Raw genomic sequence first — 25431 nt, forward strand, 5'->3', positions numbered from 1 at the left:
CCTCAGTAGGCCTGAATTCCAAAGTCCTGGGTCCTGTGTCAGCTGCTGTCGCTCCTTCCCTGACGTCAGGTTGTCAGGGGTATAAAATCTGCGGCTGACATCATTTTCTTTAGTTTTTCTTCCCCCAGATGTCACGTGCCCCCTAAAAGGGTAGCCAAAATTTATATATGTATAAATATATATATATATATATATATATATATATATATACATATATATATATATATATATATATATATACATATATATATATATATATATATATATATATATATATATATATATATATATATATATATATATATATATATATATATATATATATATATATATGTGTGTGTAAATACATGCACCAATATAAAAGTTTACCTTCATCTACTAGCAAATACACCATATAGGTTGTATAAATCAGAGAAGGAAAGATAGGTTCCATCAGAAGAAAAGGGGGATGGCGGGTGGGTAACCTGGACTGCAACAGTGAATACACTCGAACATCCACATTTATGGTAAGTGTACACAACTGTACTATGTTCTTCGTGTTTCACTGTTGAAGTCATCACATTTGGGTAGAGTCCCAAAGCTATGGTTTGGAGGCTAGAGCTAAACAGCATTAGGAGCGGCTATGAGGCCCTGCAGAACTGCAGTGGCAAAGCCTGCCCTGGATTTAGAGTAGAGTGGCAGATGATAGTGCTTTGTAAAGGTGTGCACTGAACTCCAAGTAGCAGCCTCTAAAATGTCCTTGGTTGGTACTCCCCTGAGAAAGGCTGCTGAAGTGGCTGCAGCTCTGGCTGAATGTGGCCTAATGCCCTTAGGCACTGGCTTGCCATGATGTAAGTAGCAGAAATGAATGTAGTGGCCTATCCACTTTGAAATAGTCTGCTTTGAGATAGCCTTTCCTTGTGATCCTGCAGCATATGCCACTAGCAATTGCTTTGTCTTTCTGAAAATTTTGGTTCTATCTAAGTAGAATCTAAGCTGTCTGTGTACGTCCAAAGAATGCAGAATTCTCTCCCCCTTATTCTGCGGATTTGGATAAAAGGTTGGCAGATAAATTGTTTGGTTAAGAGCTACACTGGAAACCATCTTAGGCATAAATGTTGGGTTTGTCCTCAGAGAGACCCTGTATGGATAAAACATGATAAAAGGTTCCACAGCCATGAGAGCCTGTAGCTCTGAAACTAATCTTGCAGAAGTTATTGCTAGGAGCAGAGCTGTTTTCCAAGATAAAAACTTTATATCAGCAGTAGCAGCTGGCTCAAAAGGAGGCAGGGTGAGTTTTTCCAAGACATAGTTGAAGTCCCATGCAGGCATTGGTGATCTCCTTGGTGGCTCTGTATTGTAATGATCCGAAATGGCAGAGGCATGAATTTTAATAGATGAAAACGATAGGCCTTTGTCCTGCATCTCAGTTAAGTATTGCAAAATCTGAGGAATATTTGGCACAGCTGTATCAGTTCCTTGTGCCTGGTTCCAAGCACAGAATCTCTTCCATTTTCCAGCATAACATTTTCTAGTACTAGGACTTCTGGCCTCCAAAATGACATCCATCACAGCTTTACTGAGAGGTGTGTTTTGTATGACTACATTATCCGCCATGCTGCCAGGTTTAAAGTCCTAAGTTGGCTGTGCAGGATCTGTTTGTTTTGCTGGGACAGTAGATGAGGTATTTCAGGTAAGGTCCAAGTTGGGCACTGAGACAAGTTCTTTAGGATTGGGTACCAGTACTGGTGGGGCCAGTCTGGGGCAATCAGTATCATTTTTGGTTTCTCCTGTCTGACCTTTAGGAGTACCTTGGGGAGGAGAGGCAGTGGGGGAAAGGCATATACTGATAGACTTTTCCAGCTGAAAGATAGGGCATCCACTTTCCATGCTTGTCTGTGATAAATCCTTGTGCAGAATCTTTTTAGTTGGTAGTTGTGAGGGGAGGCAAATAGATCTATGTCCGGGCATCCCCATTTCCTTGTTATCATGCTGAAGACTTGTGGATCCAGCTGCCACTTGTGGGGATCCATGAAGTTTCTGCTTAGTTCATCTGCCAGAGTATTTTTCCTTCCTGGCAGGAATTGTGCCTTCAGATGTACTTGGTAAGTTAATGCTGTGTCCCACAAGGTCATGGCTAGTCTGCAAAGGGGTAAGAATGTGTGCCCCCCTGCTTGTTTATATACCACATGACAGTGGTGTTGCCTGTCTTTATCAGTAGTTGTCCCGGATGAAGTAGGTCCTTGAAGGCTGTCAGGGCATTCTGAACAGCTAGCATCTCTTTTTGATTGATAGGTAGATGCATCTAGGTTGAGGACCATGTGCCCTGAATGCATCTTCCTGCCATGTGGACCCCCAGGCATAATCTGATGCATCCTTTGTTAGTATCTGCCTGGCTGGGGGGTAATGTGAATGGTTGTCCCTTCTTTTGGTGACAAACCTTTGCCCACAATCGAAACTCCTGTTGTAGGCAGGGAATCAGAGTAATCATTGTTTCCAGGCTGTGGCAATGTTGAGTCCAAACACTTTTTAGGTACCATTGAAGTTTCCTCATATGCAGTCTTGCATATGGAATTAGTAGGATGCAGGATGCCATGAAGCCCAAAGCCTGCAGAATTTTTCTTGCAGATAACTGGGCCTTTGTTGCCAACATTTTGAAATAGGTAGTCAGTTGCCTTTGTCTGTCTGGCGTGAGATAAGCCATCTGGGCAGTTGTATTTAAGCTTGCACCCAGGAATATTATCTCTTGAGAGGGTACTAGTTTAGATTTCTTTACGTTGCTGTGTACCCTAGGCATGTTAGAAGTCTTTTCACAAGTGCCAGATGCTGTAGAAGAATGTTCATGTTCTCTGCTTGAATTAGGCAGTCGTCCAAGTAGGGATATATTTGTATTCCTCTTTGTCTGCAGAATGCAATTACTGGTGCCAGGCACTTTGTAAAGACCTTGGTTGCAGTAGATAAGCCAAAGGGCAGTGCAGAGAATTGGTAATGCATTGAGCCAGCCTTGAATCTGAGGTATCTTCTGCATAATTGCCTGACTGGGACATGTAGGTATGCCTCTTTTAGGTCTAGAGTCACCAGCCAAACGTTCTTGCCCAGCATGGGCAGAAGCTGCTGCAAAGTCATCATCTTGAACTTTGGTATATCCAGGAATGTGTTCAGAATAGATAGGTCCAGTATTGGTCTCTTGTCCTTTCTGGGTACCAGGAACAGTCTTGAGTAAATTCCTTGTCCCTGCTCTTGCTCTGGTACTTGTTGAATGGCCCCATGTCCATGAGGGATGAGACTTGTTTTTGTGTCTCTGCCCATTGATTTTTTGGCAGATCTGGATAGCCGTTTGCCTTTTGCAGGGTATGGAAATGGAACTTGTACCCTTGTGACACGATATTTAGAACCCACTTGTCCTGGGTTATAATGCGCCAATTCTGAGAAAAAAGTGCTAGTTTTCCCCCTAAAGGTGCTGCCATGAGATAAGTACTTGGTGCAGGCAGGGGGAAGTCATAGGGACTGTTTCCTGTATGGTTGTGATTTGTTTTCTCCAACTTTGGAGGTAGAAGCACCCCATCGCTTTGACCTGTAAGAACCTTGCGCCTGGGATCTGCCTCTAGGGCATCTGGATCTGCCCCTTTGAGGTCTGTCTGACAGAGGAAAGGACCAATTCTTTATAGGCCAGTGTCTATTAAACCTAGGTGGCTGTACTTGTAAAAAATCTTTGACAGTTTACATAGATTTAGCTTTGTCCTCCTTTTTCTTTAACACCTCCTCTGCCTTAACACCGAATAAAGTATCATGCTGTAAAGGTGCATCTAATAATTTAACTTTGACATGATCAGGCAGATTTTGTTCCTTTAACTAAGCATGCCTCCTAATTACAGAACCCATAACTGCGGCCCTGCAGTAGGCCTCCAAAGAATCAAAACCAAATTGTAAAGTATGCTTTCCAACTTGTTTAGCTGCATGCAATAAATCCTGCATTTCCTTGTTTTCTGCACATTCAGAGTTTAATAACATTTTCTGTTTAAGCAATGCCATGACATGTTGTTGATATTTGAGTATATGAAACTGACAGTTTAAGGCCCTCATAGCCAAGGTAGCAGATGTGTAAACCTTTTATTCCCCCTCTATCCAGTACCCTAGAATCTCTGTCATAGGGGGAAGGGTTTTTTGCAGGGGAAGCCTTAACTCCTTTGGGACCCTGTGAAATACTTTCTGGGTCTGCAGCAGGGTTTTTAAAAAGGAATTTATGAGAGTCAGGAACCCTGTAATATCTGTCAGGCTTAACAGGAGCTGGAGGTAAGGAGTCAGGGGTAAGACTAGACCCCGAAAACACATAATCTACAATATCTAACACAGGTGGAATGGCTAGTGGCCTGTGTTGATGTAGTAAAAGGAAATCCCTGAGCCTCTTTTTAGATTTAGAAAAATCTTGGCTCTCCCACTGGAAATGCTCCCTCATGGTATGCAAGGTTTCCCCAAAAGAATAGTCCTCTGGAGGAGAAGCTGAAGGTATAGATTCTTCAGCATCAGAATCCTCATAGGGGGAAGAGAATAATCCTGATCAGAAGAGGAATCAGAAGAAATAGAGACTTGATATGAAGATTCATAGTCAGTCTCTTGCCTAGGCCTCTTATCAGGAGGGGGATGGGAACCCCTAATCAAGGTAATTAAGTCTTCGGCCATTTTGAGCATCTGTTTTTTGGGCATAGAGGCCTGTCCACGTGGCTCTTGAGTTTGTTTCTTTGCTTTAGAAGGTGCTTTAGTCTTTGCCTTTGAAGCTGAGGCTGGCTTAATGTAAAGATATTTAGGTCTGAATACACCCTCAGAAGCCAGTGCCTGCTCAGCGGCTCCAAACCCATCTGAAGGAATAGTATCCGAGGCTCCAATACCTTGAGTTTCCAGCGGCATGGCTGACTCCACATGGGTGTTGGTAGGGGGCTCCGACTCTAACATAGCGGGCGTCAGGGCTGCAAAAGCGCCTCACTGAGAACCGGTTAACCGGCAACTGGCTTAGGAGAAGCTTCATCAGTTTTGGGCCTCGGTTGTTTATCTCTTTCCTTTTCTTTGCGTTTTTTGTGAACTCCGGTAGTCAGATGGCTATCCGACGACATTTCTGGATAATTAAACCGGCGTCCAAAATAGTTTAAAGCAGAATCATACTGACGCTTAATAGTGCGTTGGTTAAATCTAGCACAAAACCGACAATCAGCAACGTTGTGATCAGGGCCTATTCAAGCAATACAGTAAGAATGAAAGTCCTTATCAGGTATTTGCTTTCCACAAGAAATACAATTATTCACTTTTTCTGACATCAGTCTGGAGCAAGAAAAAATTTTCCCCAATGGGGTACTTAGCTTAATTGAAGACTTCAGATCTGAAACTCGAACATGAAAATCTCAGGAGTCGGCTGACCGGCACTTGCGAACTGATTTTGCTTCGGGCACCGTGCGGCAAGAAAGACTAAAGAAAATGGCGTCAGCCACATCGTTTATACCCCTGACGGCCTGACATCAGGGAAGGAGCGACAGCAGCCGACGCAGGACCTAGGACTTTGGAATTCAGGCTGACTGAGGGCAACCTGCCGGCAGGATTACCCCAAATGTAATGACTGCAACAGTGAAACACTGGAACATCTGGTCTTATAAAAAAGGAATTTACAATCGTATTTAGATATGTTACCAATTCATGTAATACCATATGAATTGCAGAAGGAATATTTACTGGGCACATTGTGGGTGCTGCGAAGAGCACTTTTGGCTAACATCAAATAGTGAAACAATACTAATTTCATGAACTTTAATCGTACCTTGCCTTAGGAATGGGGTCCATTCCCATCATGATATTAGAAACCCAAAAGACTTGGAGAAATTAAAGGGAGAGAACATATAATGATTTTGTAGAATTTGAAGGATAAGCCTTGTTCTCTTATATTTAACAACATTTTGTTAATGAAAGTAAATTCAAGCAGAAAAGTATTTTTATCTTGGTATATGAAAATAGTTATATATGTTTCCTGTTAATTTAAGGTTTTGTTTAACATTTTGAGTTTAAATCTTCACTTTAGGACTTATTTATCCATCTTAAATACTTGCTTATTTCGTACTTTTCTTTTATTCATTCCTATTTCCTCCTTTCATCCCACCATCCCTCTTTTGTAATGATGGTATATGAGGGAAATTATTACTAACACATTTGTTTTATAACATTTTTACAATCTGACATGCTATGTCACCTTAAATAGAAGTAATATGAGCTATGGATTTAAATTAATGCTTTAACCAACAAGCTTGTAGCTAATCATTTCTTACTAAACATTAGAAATTCATGATTAATTAGAACATCAATGCACAGGTACATAGGGTTCCGAAGTACTTGCAATAACATATTAATAAGTCTCTATTTAAATACATCAGTTACGGTACTTTCTTCAAATAACAGATAATACATCAATTAGTTTGAGTGTGAGATAAGCTACATTATTATAACCAATACAGTGCTCAGTAAATTTATGTCATACCTTTGTTAACAACTGATTATGACACACTATCAATTTGCATGCCTTTCGTTCCAACAAGAGTATAAACTAGTCACAAAGTACATTAACTAATACATTAAAGGCTGAATAATTTAATATTATGATGTTTCTATCTAATGTATAACACTTGATGTTACCATATACACTATAATGTTTTAGTATCTACGGCATATTTCTTCCATTCATAAATGCATCTAACAACATTACTTATAGAGTAACACAAATTTCCAAAGTTAATCTGTAGTAAAATTGATTGCTGTATATTATGCATACTCTATTTACATAATAACTTCAGGTTAACTTACAGACAGTATTTTTATGCAATGTGTTATATTGTTAAAGCTATTTGTCTCCTATACTCTTTTATAAAATATCTTTACCAGCTTTCAAAGTCTTTGCCTTATCTATGTATCTTTATTTATGCAATGGGGTAGCTATCTTGTGTAATAGAGTAATGCTTCGTTCATCTTTCGATCATGCTTAGTTTTAAATCTAAGCTTCACTTTACTTTTACAAGTCAACTTCTTATCTATGGACTTTTTGTGAAGCCTTTTCATTTCTGTATGTAACTAGACTATTTCAAATGCTTAAGCTAAAACTAAGCCTTTACTTCGTTTCCATGCTTGCATATTTAAACTCAGTTGTAGGGCAGTGCTTTTACTTGTGTATGTGTGTGTTAAAATGATTGTTCACACAAGTAGTCTGGTTAAGTACATGTTGCTAGGGCAACCAGAGGTTTTTCCAGTCTAATAGCTGCATCTACACAACTGCCGCCTTGCTGATAACATCTGAGGGTTTTTCTTGTTTTCTTTGAGCTACTACCCTCACAACTAAGGTGGGAGTATATTTTTTATCAGCTACTAAGTGGTAAGAGCAACTTTAAAACTAGCCCATGCACTATTTTTTTCACTGAGCCGCACTGTTACGTCACAATGCTATTTTAAAGCATGCCAAGATGGTAGGCTCCCCGTTATCATTTATTTCATTCTATTTCAGTATTCATGCTTATTCTACATCCCATAAATCATTCAATTGACAACTTTGCCCAACTGATTCTATACATTGTCAAACATTATAATTAAAACAACAAATGAATCTAAGTCAATTTAATTAATAGTGGCCATTCAGCACAGTTTCCCTACTGAAAGTAATTTAAATGCATTTATGCATGGAGACACTGATAAATACAGTATACTACTTTGATCTTCAATAGGGCTACTTCTTTGTGTTCATTCATTACTGTATAATGTTCTATGCTTGTAAATAAGAATTATAGTACATGAAAATAATTAAGACATATGCATTGCTAGTATGTTATTTTTATACTTCAGCTAAGAAACTTTGAGACATTATATTCACTCCTCTTATAAGTAATGTCTTTCGGCTTTTCCCGGTTAGGGGTCACCACAGCGGAACTCCAGTCTGCTAATGATTAGCAGTGGATTATTTACGGTGCCGAGTTTCTAGCCCGACACCCAACCTTCAAAGAAGGCACACCCATTCACGCACGCACCTACCTGCATGTCTTTAACGCCACTCGACCACAGGGAGGACATGCAGACTCCACACAGAAGACGCTCCAGCCGAGAAACGAATGGGAGAAACTCTTACTGTGCGGCAACAATACTAACCTCTTATAGTTAGTTTTAATTCTTAATGCCTCTATCTGAGTGCTAGCAGTGGAAAAAAGGAAAAGGATGTTAATTTTATATTTAAACGTGTATTTTCCCTTATTTAGAATTGTCTATATCTGCTGGTAAACTATGACATGCTTATAAATTGTTAAGAAATACATATTAATTAATTAAAAATACCTTTCCATATATAATAAATTTTGAATGTAAGGTTTTACTTTACTTTGTTTAAATTGGAAATGCTGGTTTGAGATAAGTGAAGAACAACATTGGTTATTTGATGGTTATCTGTAAAGTACAAATAATTAAATTGTTATTTTTCCTTTAATTTCTTCTTTTTTTCACTAGTTTTCCAGTTGTTTCTTTGTTGTCTCTTTAACGAGCTGTTATTCCATTCCATTTTATCCAGTACATCTTTTATTTTTAGATATGTCATAGCATTGTCCAGGTCTTCAAAGATTTTTGTTTTATCTGTAAGGAAAATGTTCAGCCTGGCTGGAAAGAGTAGGTGGACTCTGATTAGATGCTTTTCGAGTTCTTTTATTAAGGGTAAAAAGGTTTTTCTTCTGGACATAACTGCATTTGAAAAGTCATTGTCAAACCTTATTGTTTGATCTTGAATTTTTATAGGGAATTTAGTCCAAGCTGTCTTCAGAATTAAGTCCTTATCGTGTGTAGAGAAGAATCGTACTATTGTAGATCTCGGATTTGTTTTCTTTGATAAAGGTGGTATTATAGATAAAGATCTATGAGCACGTTCAATACCAAAAGACATGCCTTCTAGGAGATCAAGGGTTTTGGGGATCCAAGTTGTTAAAACGTTTGTCTTGCTGTCATTTTCAATGCTTTCAGGTAATCCAAAAATTCTGATGTTGTTTCTGCGATCTGTTCTCCAAATTATCTATCTTTTCCAGTGATAAAATATATTGTTAGAGTAAAAATTCCAGGTTATGTTCATTTTCCAACAGTCTTCCTGCAAAGTTATTTAGAGCATCCTGTATCCTTGAAATCTGTGATGACTTTTGTTGGTTTAGTACTTCCTGAATCTGCTCTGTTTGCCTTGATGTATTTTCTTTATGGTTCTCAATTGTGTTGTCCATTTTATCCATTTTAAGTGAAAGTTCTTGCAGGCTGGTGAGAACAAACTATATATCCTTCTTTAGTGAATAATCCTGAGTGGTTCCATTTGTGTGACTCATCTTAGAGTTTGAAGATAAAAAGTTTCCAAGTGATAATTTCACAGGAAATTATTGAAATGAACTGTTCTTTTTTGAATATTCCTTCTTTAGATGTTTTAGTTTAGTAATGTTTGTTGAAAAAAAGAAAGGAATATTTAAAAAATGAAATTTCCTTTCAGTAAAGTAAAAACTATAGCAGAGCTGATGAAATCTCTTGCTAGTCAGTCAGCATCTTGGCCACACCCCCTTTCAGAATGGTTTTGAAGGATGAGAGGGAGAGTATTGACCTGATGGATAGAGATAAGTAGTTCCAGGCTTTAGCACCATGGTACAAGTACAGGCAATGTCCATTTGATTGGTTGATTTGATAGGTTTGTGGATAGACAGTTTTTGGTCATTGGATCATAATGACTGACTAAGAACATAGTTGTGTAGAATGATGTTTAGAACCAGACAAGCAGATGGAAACTGAATAACTCTATAAGTGGTAAGAAGCTATGTATAAGTTAGTTGATAGGGTAGTTCTAACCAATTTTGGCTTCTTAATGTTATACAGTAGTAGGTTCTGAAAGGAATATTTGCTGCAAATTTACCAACCTGGAGGTTAGTAAAGATGGAAGCACCATTAAAAAAGTGTAAGGTGGAGATAAGTAGTGGCAAATATATTTTTAGTTGCACTGGTGAGAACGTTTTTGGCTCTGTAAATGATCCCTAGTTTTTGATCAACATTTCTTATGCAGTGTTTTATATGCAGATCAAATTTAGGATTATAATCTACAATCATCCCTAATAATTTGCTACGATAAGTGACTTCAATGGCTGTATTATCAACAGAGAGGACTTTACATTTTCTTTTTCATGAGACAGGGCTTTGGAGGAAAAAAGTAGGAGTTTTTTTTTTTTGGGGGGGGGTATTCATGAGTTGAGCATCAGAAAGCAATGTTTCAGTGGCTGTTAAAGCTTCCTAAATAATTTTTGGAGGCCTGCCATGCCATCAGATGTGCAAATTAGTTTGAAGTCAGCTGTTTAATGTATTAGAGAGACTTGTTGAGTGAATGTATAGATGGTGTTGGTGAGAATATTAAAGATGAGGATAGAGCCTTGTGGTATACCAGTGGTGACTGGAAGGTATGGACAGAGTGGAGTGACTCTAGAACTAGAAATAAGGATACTAGTTTGCTTTTATCTCTAGCTTTATTGCCAGTATCTATATAGGTTAGAAGTGCAGTGTTACTACTATTAGAGGCATAGAAGCCATGCTGCATGGAGGATAGAAGTTCAGGAGATAATTTAGCAATTGTTTTTGAATACATTTTTCAAGCATTTTGGAGGGGGAGAAAAGATTGATATATGTGTAAAGTTAGTAATGTCTGTTGAGTTTCCTCCTTTGTCCAGAGGGATAATGTGCACCTTTTCCAGAGAGATGGAATGTGGGATTCCTGGACTGACCTATTTATAAGGATTGAGACAAGATAGGCATTGATAATGGCCGCCTTATTTTAATGAACTCTCTTGGGAGGTCATCAGCTGAAGTAGAGCATGGTTTCAGTTAGTTTAAGAGTGGTTTTATACAGGATGTGGTCATAAGTTTGAAGGTAAAAGTGGATGTAATGATATGTGGCTGCTGGGTAGGGTTGGGATCAGATGTTGGTAAATAATTAGTCAGAGATGCTATACTATCTATGAACTCAGAGTTGAACTGTATTGTGGTTTTGAGTAATGAGTTACTGGGAGAGGGGTTAGGGTTGAATTTTTGACCTGGATGCAAGATTTCTTTAATGACTGTCCAGAATTTTTAGGGCTGTGTTTACTATTATTCGGAAAGTTATTGTACTACAGTTTGAAGCTTTTACGATAGTGTGGTGTTTTATATTTTTCCATTCTTTCCATGCTTTTTCTCTATGATGCATTAACAGTCTACTCTTTTTGGATAGTCAAACTGCATTATTTGTTTTTAGTTTCTTCCTTCTAGGAGGTGCTAGGCAATTCAGGAAAGTTGCACTGAATTCATTTGCAGCATAATCTAAGAGGATGATTTTTTAGGAAGTTCCAGTTACTAGGTGATAGGGTAGTAATGAACATTTCTAGGTTAAACTTGGAAAGGTTGAGTGTTGTTTTTTAAATATACTGTTTAAGTGGATGTGTGAGATGTCTGGTTGCATAGATTGGGATTTGATCACTGAGACAGTCAAACATTGTAACTGGGGTGGTGTACTTGCTAGGGTTCTATGCTAGGATCCAGTCTATTAGGGAATTTGATGTCTTGCTATAATGTGTCTGCATATTAATTAGTTATGTAAAACCATATAAGTTCATGCTAGATAGTGGGGAGTTAGAATTTATGTCCAACCAATTGACATTCAGATCGCCTAGTAGTATTTCTTCTTGTGAAATTGTTATGGCTAGCCAATGTAGGATATCTTCCAGTATAATTGTACAGTCATCAGGAGTAACAGAAAGGACAGTAATACATATTTGTTTATAACTGTTTATTTTCAGGAAAGCAATATGAAGTTCTGCTGAACTGAATGTTGATGGTTTGTTGTAAGGTGAAAACTGGTAGCTTTAGGGAAATATTAAAGCAATACCACCACCTTTCCTCTTTATACAGCCATTAAGTATGACATTGTAGCCAGGAGGTATAACTTCAGAGTTGTTTATGCTGATTTTAAGCCAAGTTTCAGTTACAGCAAGAATATCAGGCTTATGTTGGATAATCCAAGTATTTAGTTCAGCAGTTTTATTTCTTGTGCTTCTAAAATGTATGGCAGCAAAAGTTAGATTGCTGGGGATGGGGGTTGACCATCATGGGGTTACGTTCACTGTGATAGGTGGGTCCAGAATTAGGGTGAATGTCTCCTCCCAGAAGGATTTTTAGCATAGTGGGAAATTACTGATTTTTTGAGAGTATTAATTTTGTTTTGGTTTGAGTTAAAATGGAGTTAAATCAGCCTACATTTGGAGTAAAGGCAAGGGGCATCATTAAGTAGGTTTGATGCAATGTCTGGAGAGAAAGTATGGTTATGTTTTTGGGACTGAGTTGGATAGATGTTGAGAACTATTGTAGAGTCATGGTAGGATGAGAGACGGCCCAACAGGAGGAGAATAGAACATAAACTGAACCGTAGCATGATTAAGTAATGGGACCCATATTTTACTGATGGCAGGTAGTAGGGAAGTAGGAGTCAAGAAGGAAACAAGAAGTAGGAGGATAAAAGGATATTTAGTGGTGGTGGAGTCTGAAAGCTGACAGAGAGTAGGTAGGAAAGAAGTATTTTCTATGAAGGCAAAGAATTGGGCTGTCCTAGAATCTTCTCTGGAATGTAAGGAACAGAGGGGGTTTAAAAGGCTAGAGTATGACGATGTATTTAAATTGCTGGGGTTGGGGGTGGACCATCATGGGATGGAGCTGTGGGCAGCAGGACAGACTCTACACTGTGCCCTATAGAGGGAAGAGTTGTATAGACCAACTGCTTTGGCCATCTACTATGGTGTGCAGTATCCTCAAGATAGGAGAACACAGATCACAGACTGCATGCCATGGCAGAGCTAGCCACTCAATGGTGTAAAATATGGCTCTAGGTAATTCGGTCATGTTGAGAGTTGGCAACAGTTAACATGATACCCCGACCACATGTAGAAAAAAAAATGGGAAAAGGGAGGCTGATGATGGTGATGATGAGTATGAGGATGTATTTAAAATAGGAAAAAGTGAGGATTTATTTGGGAAAAGTAGAAGATGCACTATAGAATAGATAGGTACTATTAGGAAGGGCTGTATGTGTGAATGGATATAGTGCAAAGTAGTCAGTGGTAATCATGAAACTAAAGTGGGTTTTTGCTTTAGCTTCTCAGTAAATATTTTAAAACAATTTCAGCTGCAATTTTAAAGTGGCTCACAGACAGGATGCACCAGCCACCACACCAGCGTTAGTGGTATTTCACTCATTAGCCACAGTGTTGGTGGTGACAATGAACTAATCTTAGACTCTTACCCAGCAGTTCTTAAAACATTCCTCCCATTTTAGTGCAGTCAGCACTCCTTTTAATGTCACCTCTTAGTTTTACTTTTCTCTCTGGTATCCATTTCTCTCACAGTAAACTACAATGTGAATGGCATCTTATAGTATTTTAGTGCAAAGATTGCACCTGCAAATGTTGTAGAACACATACAGATTGTTTAAGCAGGAACATACCAAACTACAGAACTCAGCATATAAATAAGGTACCACCTTCCCACCAAACAAAAAGAAGCAAAGAAATAAAATTAAGGATGTGCTTTAAATATCTATACTGATACAAAGAATACTGAAGGAATGTGGGTCATACTTTAAAATAAATGCTCTGAATAATGTGAAGTCTTTAAATCAACAATCAATATTATCTACAATGTCAATACCATTGTTTAAATAAAACACACTGATTTATGAGAAACAGACAAAAGATATTACAATAAAGTCAAGCATGTCACTGACAACCGGCAGAGAGCTGTGGAGTTGGGAGCCATGCCTCAGTATTGCCCTGTACATTAATATTGTAAATGTTGATGGGCAGATACATACAATGGCCCCACTGCCACATTGATGCTGGTTCAAAATTCAGACAATTTTGAAATCAAACCGTATTGTCTTAATCTATCTTTCAAAACAAACATAACATCTGGAAAGACTAATGCAGTAGGGGTCTAAATATGCATGTAGTAAAAAAAAATAATAATAATAATAATAACAATAAAGTGCACATATTTTTCCTTACTACCTAAAATATATACACTGTAAACTCTGCATATATTAGGGCATGGCAAGAAAATGCCTAGAAGCATGAATGTTTCACAGAAATAAGAACTAATGCTGTTAAACAGAAACAGATGTACTCTGTGTCCACTCAGTCACTAAATTGACAAACTGTAATCAATGTTTTCTTGCTGCACCACATTTTAAACTTAAAAATAAGTCTGATTTTTACACCTTTCAAGAGCATCACTTCTACCTTCCTTGATTACTTAAGGTTCATAGGTGTTTACTAGGCTAATGACCAAAAGGGCCTTTTAAGCCTAGTCATGCAGCCCAAATCTCTGACAAGTTCTGATACCCTTGATAAGTATAAGCAGGGGTTTGGAAGCTAAACCATTTGCAGGTTACCTGTGTCCATTTGAGACATAGATGCCAATTTCCAGTTCCCCATCCAATTGTCCAAGTTGCACTTGAATTGGGTTAGAGAGGAACTCTGCTTCACATGGATGAGGAGCCTGTCCCATAGAAGCGGTAGTCTGTGAGATACATACCTATCTCTCCAGCAGGACCTATTTATATTACAGGCAAGGTTTAAGTTTTTAGAATGGGTAATTCTGGTGATGTTTGTTTTGTGGATATGCCGGAGGTCCATCAGAGTGGGGTCTGACAATGCCCTGTATGCCGGGCATAGATCTCCCCTCAAAAGGCTGTAGGAGACAAAATACAGGGATAGACCATGAGGCAGTCTGCATAGGACATTTTATTTATGCCCTGTTTTGTTTATGTAAGGAACCTCTGTGGACATTACAATTGTTGGATATGCCTGGTTAGGTACATATCAAAGGGGGCATTGTACTCAATGATAGGTCTGATGAATGCTGAATACAGTGGAACAATGACTTCCTTGAACTTAGATGCCATACCTTTGTTTATAAGTTGTGCAATATAGAATGATTTCCTCATCACTGTAGACACATGATGGTCAAAGACTAAATTACTATCTATCTGTGTCCCTAAGTTCCTAACTACTGGGTCAACTCTAAGGGGTGTTTTTTTTAATATGATAGCTACCAGGGATGGATGACTTCCCAAAGGATACTATTATGCATTTCTTGGCATTTAGTTTTAGTCCATGGCTCTGACACCAGTTATTTGTCTGTGTCAGCACCTCCTGAAGAACATTTGTGTCAGTGTGAGATTCAATCACAGCTCCTAATTTGCAATCATCTGCAAATTTAATCAGCCAGAGACCACTGACATTGGCCTTGACTTCTGAGAAGTAAATGCCAAAAAGGAGCGGTGCAAGGACTGATCCCTGAGGGACTCCACTTGTGACTGGCCTCTTTGTAGAGGTGGACTCACCAGATCTAACTTCCTGGGTCCTGTCTGTGAGCCAGTTGGCTATCCACCGGGTGACATGCATGTTTGTACCTAACCTCTTGAGTTTGTCAACAATACAGTATCACTTGTTACTGATTATTCTGTCAGCTGTTGTACTACATTAAACTAACAATTACGCAGCGCTGTGCACTTTAATAGTCATTCAATGGCCACATCTTTCAGAAAGTAGTCCATTCAGATCAAAAGCCATTCTCTCTTACAATTTAAAGCATTTTCAAACAAAATAAAGGAAAAACGCAGCCAAATGCTTTCATGCCAGGTGGCAGTGTGCATTTAGGTGGACAGCTCACATCATTTGCCAGTTTGCAAATGCAACATGATTAGTGTTTTAATTCCACATGATAACAAAGCAATAATACCAAACAGCAGCTCAGGTGTTGATAGTCCTGACTGGGCAGGTATTCATGATACATACAGCTAAAATCAACCAAGGATCAATTAGCCACCAAAACCAGCTGTACATTAAAAAGGATGATGAAGTGATCATGCAGTTCCTCTCAGCCCGGGCCAAATGTACTCTCATGAAATACTGACGACAAAGATCTGATATATATTTTAAAATGATGAAAACCTTCTATCTGGTAGTCTCTGTGGGGATTTCCCACATTATGAAGAAATATCCAGACATAATTAACTAAGATTTGTTTATTTTGACAACTGCCACATCACCTTTAGCAAAAGTAATCAGTGCCTAATGAATAATTTATCATGCTATACTCCAGCTGGGGATATCGGCTCAAACAAAGGGACTTTAAAGCAGACTGGATAATGCTGAAATGGTTCTTAACTTGTCATCTTTATGTGGAACTATGTCCTTTTACCGACCACTTTGTTTTCAGTGACTGATTCATTCTGTTTTGTTGGAAATGCCTAAAGAGATTTTTCTCATGTGCTTCATTTTTTTTTCTTACTCCTGAAAATACATCAAATTGGGTTCCAAAAATGCCCTGTGAAACAGGTGTACTTTAAAGTATATTCCAAAATGAATACAAGAAATAACTGCTATAAAGCTGCCTTGGTAGTGAATCTCATATATCAGTGTCATGAAAAGAGAACATTCAAAACCATTTGAAGCAAACTGAAACCTAAAGACTGCTAGCAGCCACAAGGCAGTCAAGTGGAGTGTCCGTGATAGCCAGTATGTGGTAGGAGGATTCTGAACACGTAGTGCATAAAAAACACCACAAAGGCTTTGAAAGTGATACAATACCTGGCAAGGAAGTTGTGCAGAAATAAAAAAATTGGAGTTATATGACTATACTTCAAATCTCCTCTAAGGAACTTTCCTGCCTAATTCTGCACCTGGGTAACCTGTCAAAATAAGTGCTAAAAAGGCCCAGGCAAATAACTGCAACAGTACAAATGAGAAATAGACAACACATTTACAACCATTCACAGGTCCTCAGGTAAAATAATATGCTTAATATGGGTGAACAGCATTATCCTGCTAAATGTGCAGTCTCAGTTATGATGATTATGGCTTGCTTCTACTACAGGAACACACACACACACACACACACACACACACACACACACACATACACACACACACACACACACGCACACACACACACACACACACACACACGCACACACACACATGCACACACACACACACACACATTCCTTTTTATTGAAATGTGTGACTTACAACTTTTAAGTATTCATTGATATAGCACTCTGCCTCTCTTTTCAATATAATAATACATGCAGTTAGAATAGAAATAGTTATAGTCTACCTTCCCCACCAAAGTGGCCCAGCTATGCAGCTATTACTTCACCACATTGTCCCAAGATATTGGTTGCCAGCTGTCCTGGCATTTATGTTACCTTCCCCTAATGTCTCTGGCATCTGCCACCTACATAACCACATTTCAAGCTGCACCAGGCCTCAAAAAAAGGTCCCTCCATCAGCAGTGTACCAGTTCTGTTGCTGACAAAAAACAGGATGATCTTAGATTCCTATTCCAGTGCAACAATTGGAACAAAATAGACTGGCTTCAGAATGACCTGTGGTATCCTTGCGGTCACTGCCTTTTTTATGAATTCAAAGCTTCATCTGTAATGCTCAAGCTCTGCTGTCAGTTAGCTGGTCAGTTTTCAATGGCACTGTATCACTCTGGGACTTAGCTTATATATTTTAATCTTCCCACTGTTTGGTGAGGCATAGTGTCAAGGATCCTGACAGCCAAGTATATTGCATTAAAGGAGCCCTTTCTATCTATTGTTGTGATAACAAGGCCATACAAATGTATTATGCTAAAATGGACCTATGCCCACCTTCCAGAAAATCAGCATTCAGGATATCCAGTCAGCTGACCAACAGGATCTGTTCTACTACCTTTACTAGCATGCAAGAGAGACTAAAAGGTCTGTAAGTGGAGGTTTATAGGACTGGTAGGAATATTAAATGGTACGGGGTGACCTACAATGGTGGTTTGGATAGCAAATTGATTGCTGAAATAACAGGGTAGTGATAACACAAGACTTTCTATAGTGCCTCTGTTTAAAGGAACTACCACTGTCATCTTCCAGCACCATGACTTTGTTTTGCCTCCTAAGATGAGAGCACACAGGTTCTATAATGATTCAGTCAGCACTGTTGCAGTATAGTTGTCATGTGGGAAGGTAGACATTTGATTTGCACAATTTATAAACTAGAAGCTCATTTACTTACTTTCCCACTTTATTTCTGGACAGTTTCTCTTCACCCCATTTACCATTCATACCCAAAGTAGTTTCCCATGCTAGAAGCTGCCTTGTTATTTTTCTTTAAACACATAGAGAATAATTTAGAATATCTGCCTGACCTGTAGCACTTTAGATATCTTTTCTACCTTTACTTGCAACTGAACCCTCTGCAAGACCCTTCCCTGCCCCACATTGAATCTGCAGCATAAATTTTGTATACCTGTATTTCTAGAGTGATCTCCTATTTTGATGCCTTAATCTTCTGGATGATTTATGCTACTTTCTCCTGCCATTGTTACAGGTATTGTTCTCCTGATTCTTTTATAAGGCTGCACTTTTTCAGATTACCATTTAAAGGTTTAAAGTAAACATGTAAAAGGTTCAGTTTTTCTTTTTTTGACCTGAGCATTTTACAATAATTCTTCCACCATTAGTCTAATTATTTTGAACCATTTTCTTAGAATTCTTATATCCATTAATGTTTCTTCACAGACCAAATCAAACTTCTCCCTCCAGATATACAACTGATACAGAGCTGAGAAGGATTTAGGTAACCTAAAATATGACAAAGAAGCACAAAAACATTTTTCAAAAGATGACTATTTCCTTTATCACCCCATAATTCGACTCCATACGTTATTATAGTTAAGATTTACTTTAACTGTTATCATTAAAGAAGAAATTTAACATCTGTTTGATGTTTGGCCAATATAATATAAAGCATCAAAAACTAAATCCAAAACGCCTTTACATCCACCACGAAACACAAAAAGAGAAAGAAACCAGTCCTGTTCAACTATAAAATGACCACAATCGGACAGTAACTTAGCACTTTCATCCACTCTTTATTTGTGAACTTCTTCAGAAATAAGATTGCCCTACCCAAGCTTCCTTTTATATTACTAGTTATCAATTAATACAGGAAATGACATAATAACCATTCAACTTGAAATAAAAAAACACATTTAAATGCAAACAACTAATGAATAATGAACGTGTCTATTTGCCATTATAAAAATACCATACATATAAAAAAATAGATAAAAATATATATGTATAAAATACATTTCTGTTAAATATTTGACAAATGTCATTTGTATTTTAAAAACATTTTAAATTTATAGTTTCGTTTAAACCAGGTGCACTATCTGCACCTAAGTATAGCTGCCAAAAAGCTTCCCTACACTCTAATGTATTCTCCATTATAGGGCACTTTTTCCAATCTTTCTAACACAAAAAATACAAACTTTTTGAAATCAATACATGATGGTGCATGTCTGGCTAATGAATTAGTTTTATCTTTCTTTTTTATCACTAAATTGTGTTCATAGATTCTGCGTTTTAAATTTCTTATCGTTTTTTCAATGTAGTAACTTTCACAAGACATACATGTAGCTATATATACTACATGTTCACTATTACAATTGTAATAATCTTTAGCCCAAAAAGTAGTGTTAGAATGTCTGAGGGTTACAAACCTACACTGTTTGCAATTCTGACATGCAAAAGTGCACTTTTTGTTGCATCTTAACCTAGTTAAAGCAGTAGTTGTATTATTTCCAGATTCTAACATAATTTTGATGTTAGTTATTTTCTTATATGTGAATCTGGGCACCAATCCCAATGTAGTCACTAGTTCTTTGTTCCCTAAAATAACCTTCCAGTTATTTTCTATAATATTCTTAATATGCCACATTTCGTTCACTGTTGGAAGTAGAAATGCACTCATGTAGCTCTTTGTTGTATTTTCTGTTGCATTTGCAGTGTCCCCTACTATACCTTGTTTCACTGGACCCACTAAAATATCTGTAGAGTGTAAAATAGGTGATGCCACCCCCTTCTTAATGACAAAACTTCTTTTTCTATCTTTTTTATCCATTCTAAATCGTAACCTCTAGAAACAAAAAGTCTTATAAGGATCTGAACTTCTTCCTTATAAATGTCATCATCTGATGTCAATCTACTCAATCTAATGATCTGTCCTTTAATGACTCCCCTCTTCATATGCTGCAGATGTAAACTGTCTTTGTGCAGGTATTGATTAGCGAACACTGGTTTCCTATAGATTCTACTCACAAAATTTTTTTTCTCTTTGTCAATATTTACATGTAAGTCCAAATAATCTATAAAATTCCCAAATCCACTAATCTTAAACTCCAGAAACTCTGTTGTACCATTGAGATCCTTGACTAAGCCCACAAATCCCTCATAACTTCCTTTCCAAATAAAAAACAAATCATCTATGTTCCAAATAAAAAACAAATCATCTCTGTATCTATAGTAAATTTGTACCTTGTCAAAACTTGGATGATGTTGTAAAAATTTACATTCCCAATTTGCCATAACCAGATTTGCAAAGGCTGGTGCAACCCTTGCCCCCATAGCTACACCAGATGTTTGTTTGTAAAACGCAACACTAAATTTAAAGAAATTATTGTCTGACACCAAATCCATCATGATACAAACAGTGTTGATTTTTTTCTCCTGTAAAATTAGTGTAGTTGGTAAGATATTCTCTAAGGTATTTAATACCCACTTCTTGTTCAATTGAGGTGTATAGGGACCTGACATCTAAAGTTCCAAAATGAATTTCTTCATTTTCTATTTTGTAATCTCTCAACATTTCTAATAGATGCCAGGAATCCCTAAGATAATATCTTGATTTCTGAACAACTGGATTTAGAATGTGATCTAACCAAACTGAAATGTTTTCAGTTTTTGAATTTTTAACCGAAATAATCGGTCTAAAAGGAGGATTCTTTTGATCTGTTTGTATCTTGGGAATACCAAAAATGTAGCTATCTTTGGATGTTTTACCTGCACAAAGTTGTAATTCTCATTGTCAATTTCTCCCTGACTAAACATATCAAATAGTGTCACATCCAATTTGTTGTAACTCATTTATTTCTCCACAACTAACACACTTGTAAACCGTGCTATCATCTAACATAACTTCCAATGCACTATTGTAATCTTTTGTGCTCATAATCACAATTTTTCCACCTTTATGTGCTCTCGTTTGAATTTCTTTGTTTTTACTTAGTGTATATAATGCTTGATGCTCCTGTTCTGTAAGGTTATCTTTAAAATTGTCATAATTAATTTCCCTAAATTCACTTTCACACAAAAATTGAAAAGTGTGTAAAGTAGTTTGTAAGAGATGTTTGAAAGTACTGGGTTTGCTCAGCTTGATTTCTAAGATTATCCTTTTTGTTCAAAATGTCCTGCATAATGTAACTAAGATTTAATTTTCTTAAATATAATCTAAAATCAGTCAAAAGTTTACCAATGTTCATTTTTACTGCAGGGATAAAGGAAAAACCTCTTCTCAGGACATTTTCTAATTCTACTGACAAGGTAATGTCCGATAAATTTAAAACGTCCAGACCATAGTTTTGTATGTTGACATTGTTTACCATTTTCTCCTGTTTTTCCCCCTCCCTTTCCCTTTGTTTTGTGTGGTATTGTGCCACCTGGTAGTCTGCTTTTTTTCGGTTCCATTCAACATAAAAGGGCTATTATCAAACCCAATGTTGTTACTATCCATACAAGCAACCTGTGCATAACTCGCTCTATTTTCATTGTTACTCATATTGTGATCCGCTGATGAAGGACCACTTTGTACAGTACCATCATTATTGTTGTTAGTTGGTAAAACTTCTATATTTTTATAAGATGTTAGCCTTGTGACTTCAATTCCTATGTTATTAGTGGACTGCATATCCACTTGACCATTTACAGAATCACATTTATTGTTTTTTGTTGTAACTTGTTTGTTGTCGAAAACAATATAAGCATGGTTTGACTTATAGGCAAGAATGTCTCTTTTAAGTTTAGACTGTTTCCTAAAATAATTATAGCCCTATGTCTATCAGCTTTCACTTCTAGACTGTTGTAGAGCTCCAAAAAGTCTTTGAAACAGCCGTAACTTTTTATATTTTCATCCATGTTCTTAATGTTGTCTTTAATTTTATTCATCTCCTTGCCATACTGTACAACCATAATGCGCATCATATTCAAACCAGTCTCATTGTACAATTCAATTAGAGCCTTACTTAGTTCGTCCCCAGGCACTACACAATTTGGGAACTTTGCTGTCCGTAACCCCTGGGGCACTACTTTACATGCTATACATTCTTCCAAACATTGTGTCTCTAAATCTAAAGTCACATATTTGTATATCTGTTTCTCCATCTCATAAATCACTTTTTTACAATGGATGGTACTCATATAAGCATTGTCATTGTGAGTATTACTTACATTGTCATTGAATGTTACGTCTGCAACTGTAGTAAAAGGATTAATGTTTCGTTTACATATATAATCTCAAATGTTTCCTTGTGCTGAAAAAGATCGCCCATTGGAGACGCCTTCTCCATTTGTATTCATGTTTGACTTCTCCACTTCTACGTGATGTTGTAAGATGTTACAACACGTGGATCTCACACTATCACCATCAAGCTTGTGTGACTGCTTCCTGGCATGCTGATCCAAAGTGTCTTTAATGATCTTACTGATCGTATTAACCAAATCTTCCTTCAAATTAACAGAATGAGAAACACCACCTTCATTTTCCAAAACCGGGTAGACAGACAAATCCAAGAGAGTATCTTGACTGAAATTTCCGAGGCCATTTAGTAGTGCCCAGGAACTGGAAACTTTTAAAACAGCAAAAACTAAATCCAAAACGCCTTTACATCCACCACGAAACACAAAAAGAGAAAGAAACCAGTCCCTGTTCAACTATAAAATGACCACAATCGGACAGCAACTTAGTGCTTTCATCCACTCTTTATTTGTGAACTTCTTCAGAAATAAGATTGCCCTACCCAAGCTTCCTTTTATATTACTTGTTATCAATTAAACAGGAAATTACATAATAACCATTCAACTTGAAATAAAAAACACATCTAAATGCAAACAACTAATGACAACATTTGTCAAATATTTAACAGAAATGTATTTTATACATATATATTTTTATCTATTTTTTTTATATGTCTGGTATTTTTATAATGGCAAATAGACACATTCATTATTCATTAGTTGTTTGCATTTAAATGTGTTTTTTATTTCAAGTTGAATGGTTATTATGTCATTTCCTGTATTAATTGATAACTAGTAATATAAAAGGAAGCTTGGGTAGGGCAATCTTATTTCCGAAGAAGTTCACAAATAAAGAGTGGATGAAAGCGTTAAGTTACTGTCTGATTGTGGTCATTTTATAGTTGAGCAAGACTGGTTTCTTTCTCTTTTTGTGTTTCATAATATAAAGCATATTTATTTCTGTTGCAGTTTTAAATATTGGCTATAAAACCTTCAAAGGCTATTCATTGGAATGCATTAAGCTGGGATATTATAATTCTTAGTTTCTTCCAAACATTGTTGATTTATATTTACATGTACTTATAAATTTAACACCATTGGTTTACTCTTATTGTATTCATTTTTAATCTGAATGACTAGTTTTCTATTTTTTGCTAGTTGCTCACTAGATATTGAAAAGATCAGTAAAACCTATAACTGCACGTCATATCTTTTATCTTTGAAATTTCCTTATTAATCATTACAATTTTTCTCAATCCCCACATCTATATAAATACTAAATAGGCATGATTTTAAGAAGAAACATTTTTCTACTTCCGTTTGAATACAGAAGCACTGTGTTAGCTTGCCCTTTGTTTTTGCCTTCACCTTTGCCCAATTATTATTATACAGGGCTACTACATCCATTAATTGTTTGGTATCTGTCTTTGATACCCATTGGCCCTCATTATGTCTCACAATTTGGTTCTATTAAGACTAACAAAAGTTGCTTCCAAATCCAGGTAAAAAGAAAAACACATTTTTCTATTAGATGTTGTAGGAGAAAGCAGGGCTGTTGAGTTGACCTCCCATTCATAAATGCAAAGTATAATTTTCACAGGCTCATTTTTCATTTCTTCTGAAATTATTTCTAAAAGGATTTTAAAGAGATGCCCAAATGTGCAGTTGTATGGAATGTACTGGTATTTTTCTCACCTCCTTTTCTAACATTTGGGGACTATAATACCCCTTTCCAAGATTTAGGAAAATCTAAACTTTTAACATTTTTGAAACTGACAATTCATAATTCCTGCCCAGTTTTCATTAACTATCTTAAAAATGTCATTAATAACACCACTGAGCCCAACGGCTTTATTTATTTATTTTTTTTAGTTTACTTATACAGTATCTGATTTTCTCTTTTTCATAGGCTCTTTTCCAGCTTTTTCTTTCTAGTTCATCATCTTCGTAAATCTCTTGAATTTGGTCATTATTTTACTGGAATGATTCATTAAAGCAAACAAACTGCTCTTAACCACTTAAACACCAGTAACCATTGCATTTTTCCCATTCCTTGGTTATCAGGTACCAACATTTAAACCTGAGTTTACTGTTCAAATCCCATCATTTTTACCAACTGTACTCGTATCAAGATCAACAATAATCCCTCACATCTCATATAATTTTCCTCATTAATGCTCACACTGGTGTGTGTATATACATATATATATATATATATATATATATGTGTGTGTGTGTGTGTGTGTATGTGTGGGACCACTTTGTAATTTTGAAATACTGAAATCCCAAATTTCAGTATTTCGAAATCACAAAGCCAAATACTGAAAATTCCGAAACTGGCAGAAGTGCGAAATTCAAAATCCTGAAGCACGAAGATTTTGAATTTATACTTCCCCTCATGCAGTGTGTGGATGTTTGGGTTTAATTTAGGTAACTTTGTGTGTGTAAGTATGTTGGTTAGGGGTATAGTGTGCGTAAGTGTGTGTTGTGACTGTGATGTGTGAGTGTGTGTGTGTGTGTGTGTGTGTGTGTGTGTGTGTGTGTGACTGTAAGATGTGTGTGTGTGAGTTTCATTTGTGTTACTGTTTGTGCGGTGTTGGAGTTAGAATATATAAGTTGGAGGGTGGGGGCACAGCCCCCCACATGGGGGGTCCAGGGGGGCTTGCCCCTCTGCTTATGTGTACTGTATGAGTACCGTAGTTTCAGATTTGGAATTTCGCAGTTGTGTGTTTTCGGATTTGTGAGTTGTGCTTGGGTTTTCGGCTTTGTGATTTCGAAATACTGAAACTCGGGATTTCAGTATTTCGAAATTACAAAGTGGACCCACGTTTTATATATGTGTGTATATATATATATATATATATATATATATATATATATTTATATCTGTATATACACACACACACACACACACACACACACACACACACACACACATATATTTTGGCTTTTCACAG

At 37.0% G+C, this 25431-nt stretch overlaps 1 protein-coding gene across 1 annotated transcript in view; it reads right to left on the bottom strand.

Annotated features, from left to right (window-relative positions):
- The window catches only part of TMTC1 (transmembrane O-mannosyltransferase targeting cadherins 1), a 2511834-nt gene that overhangs the window by 2135117 nt on the left and 351286 nt on the right, over positions 1-25431 (bottom strand). The window lies entirely within an intron of this gene.

This window comes from Protopterus annectens, chromosome 11.part0, assembly GCF_019279795.1.
Source record: "Protopterus annectens isolate FY-2018-M chromosome 11.part0, PAN1.0, whole genome shotgun sequence".
In the NCBI taxonomy this organism is placed as follows: domain Eukaryota; kingdom Metazoa; phylum Chordata; order Ceratodontiformes; family Protopteridae; genus Protopterus; species Protopterus annectens.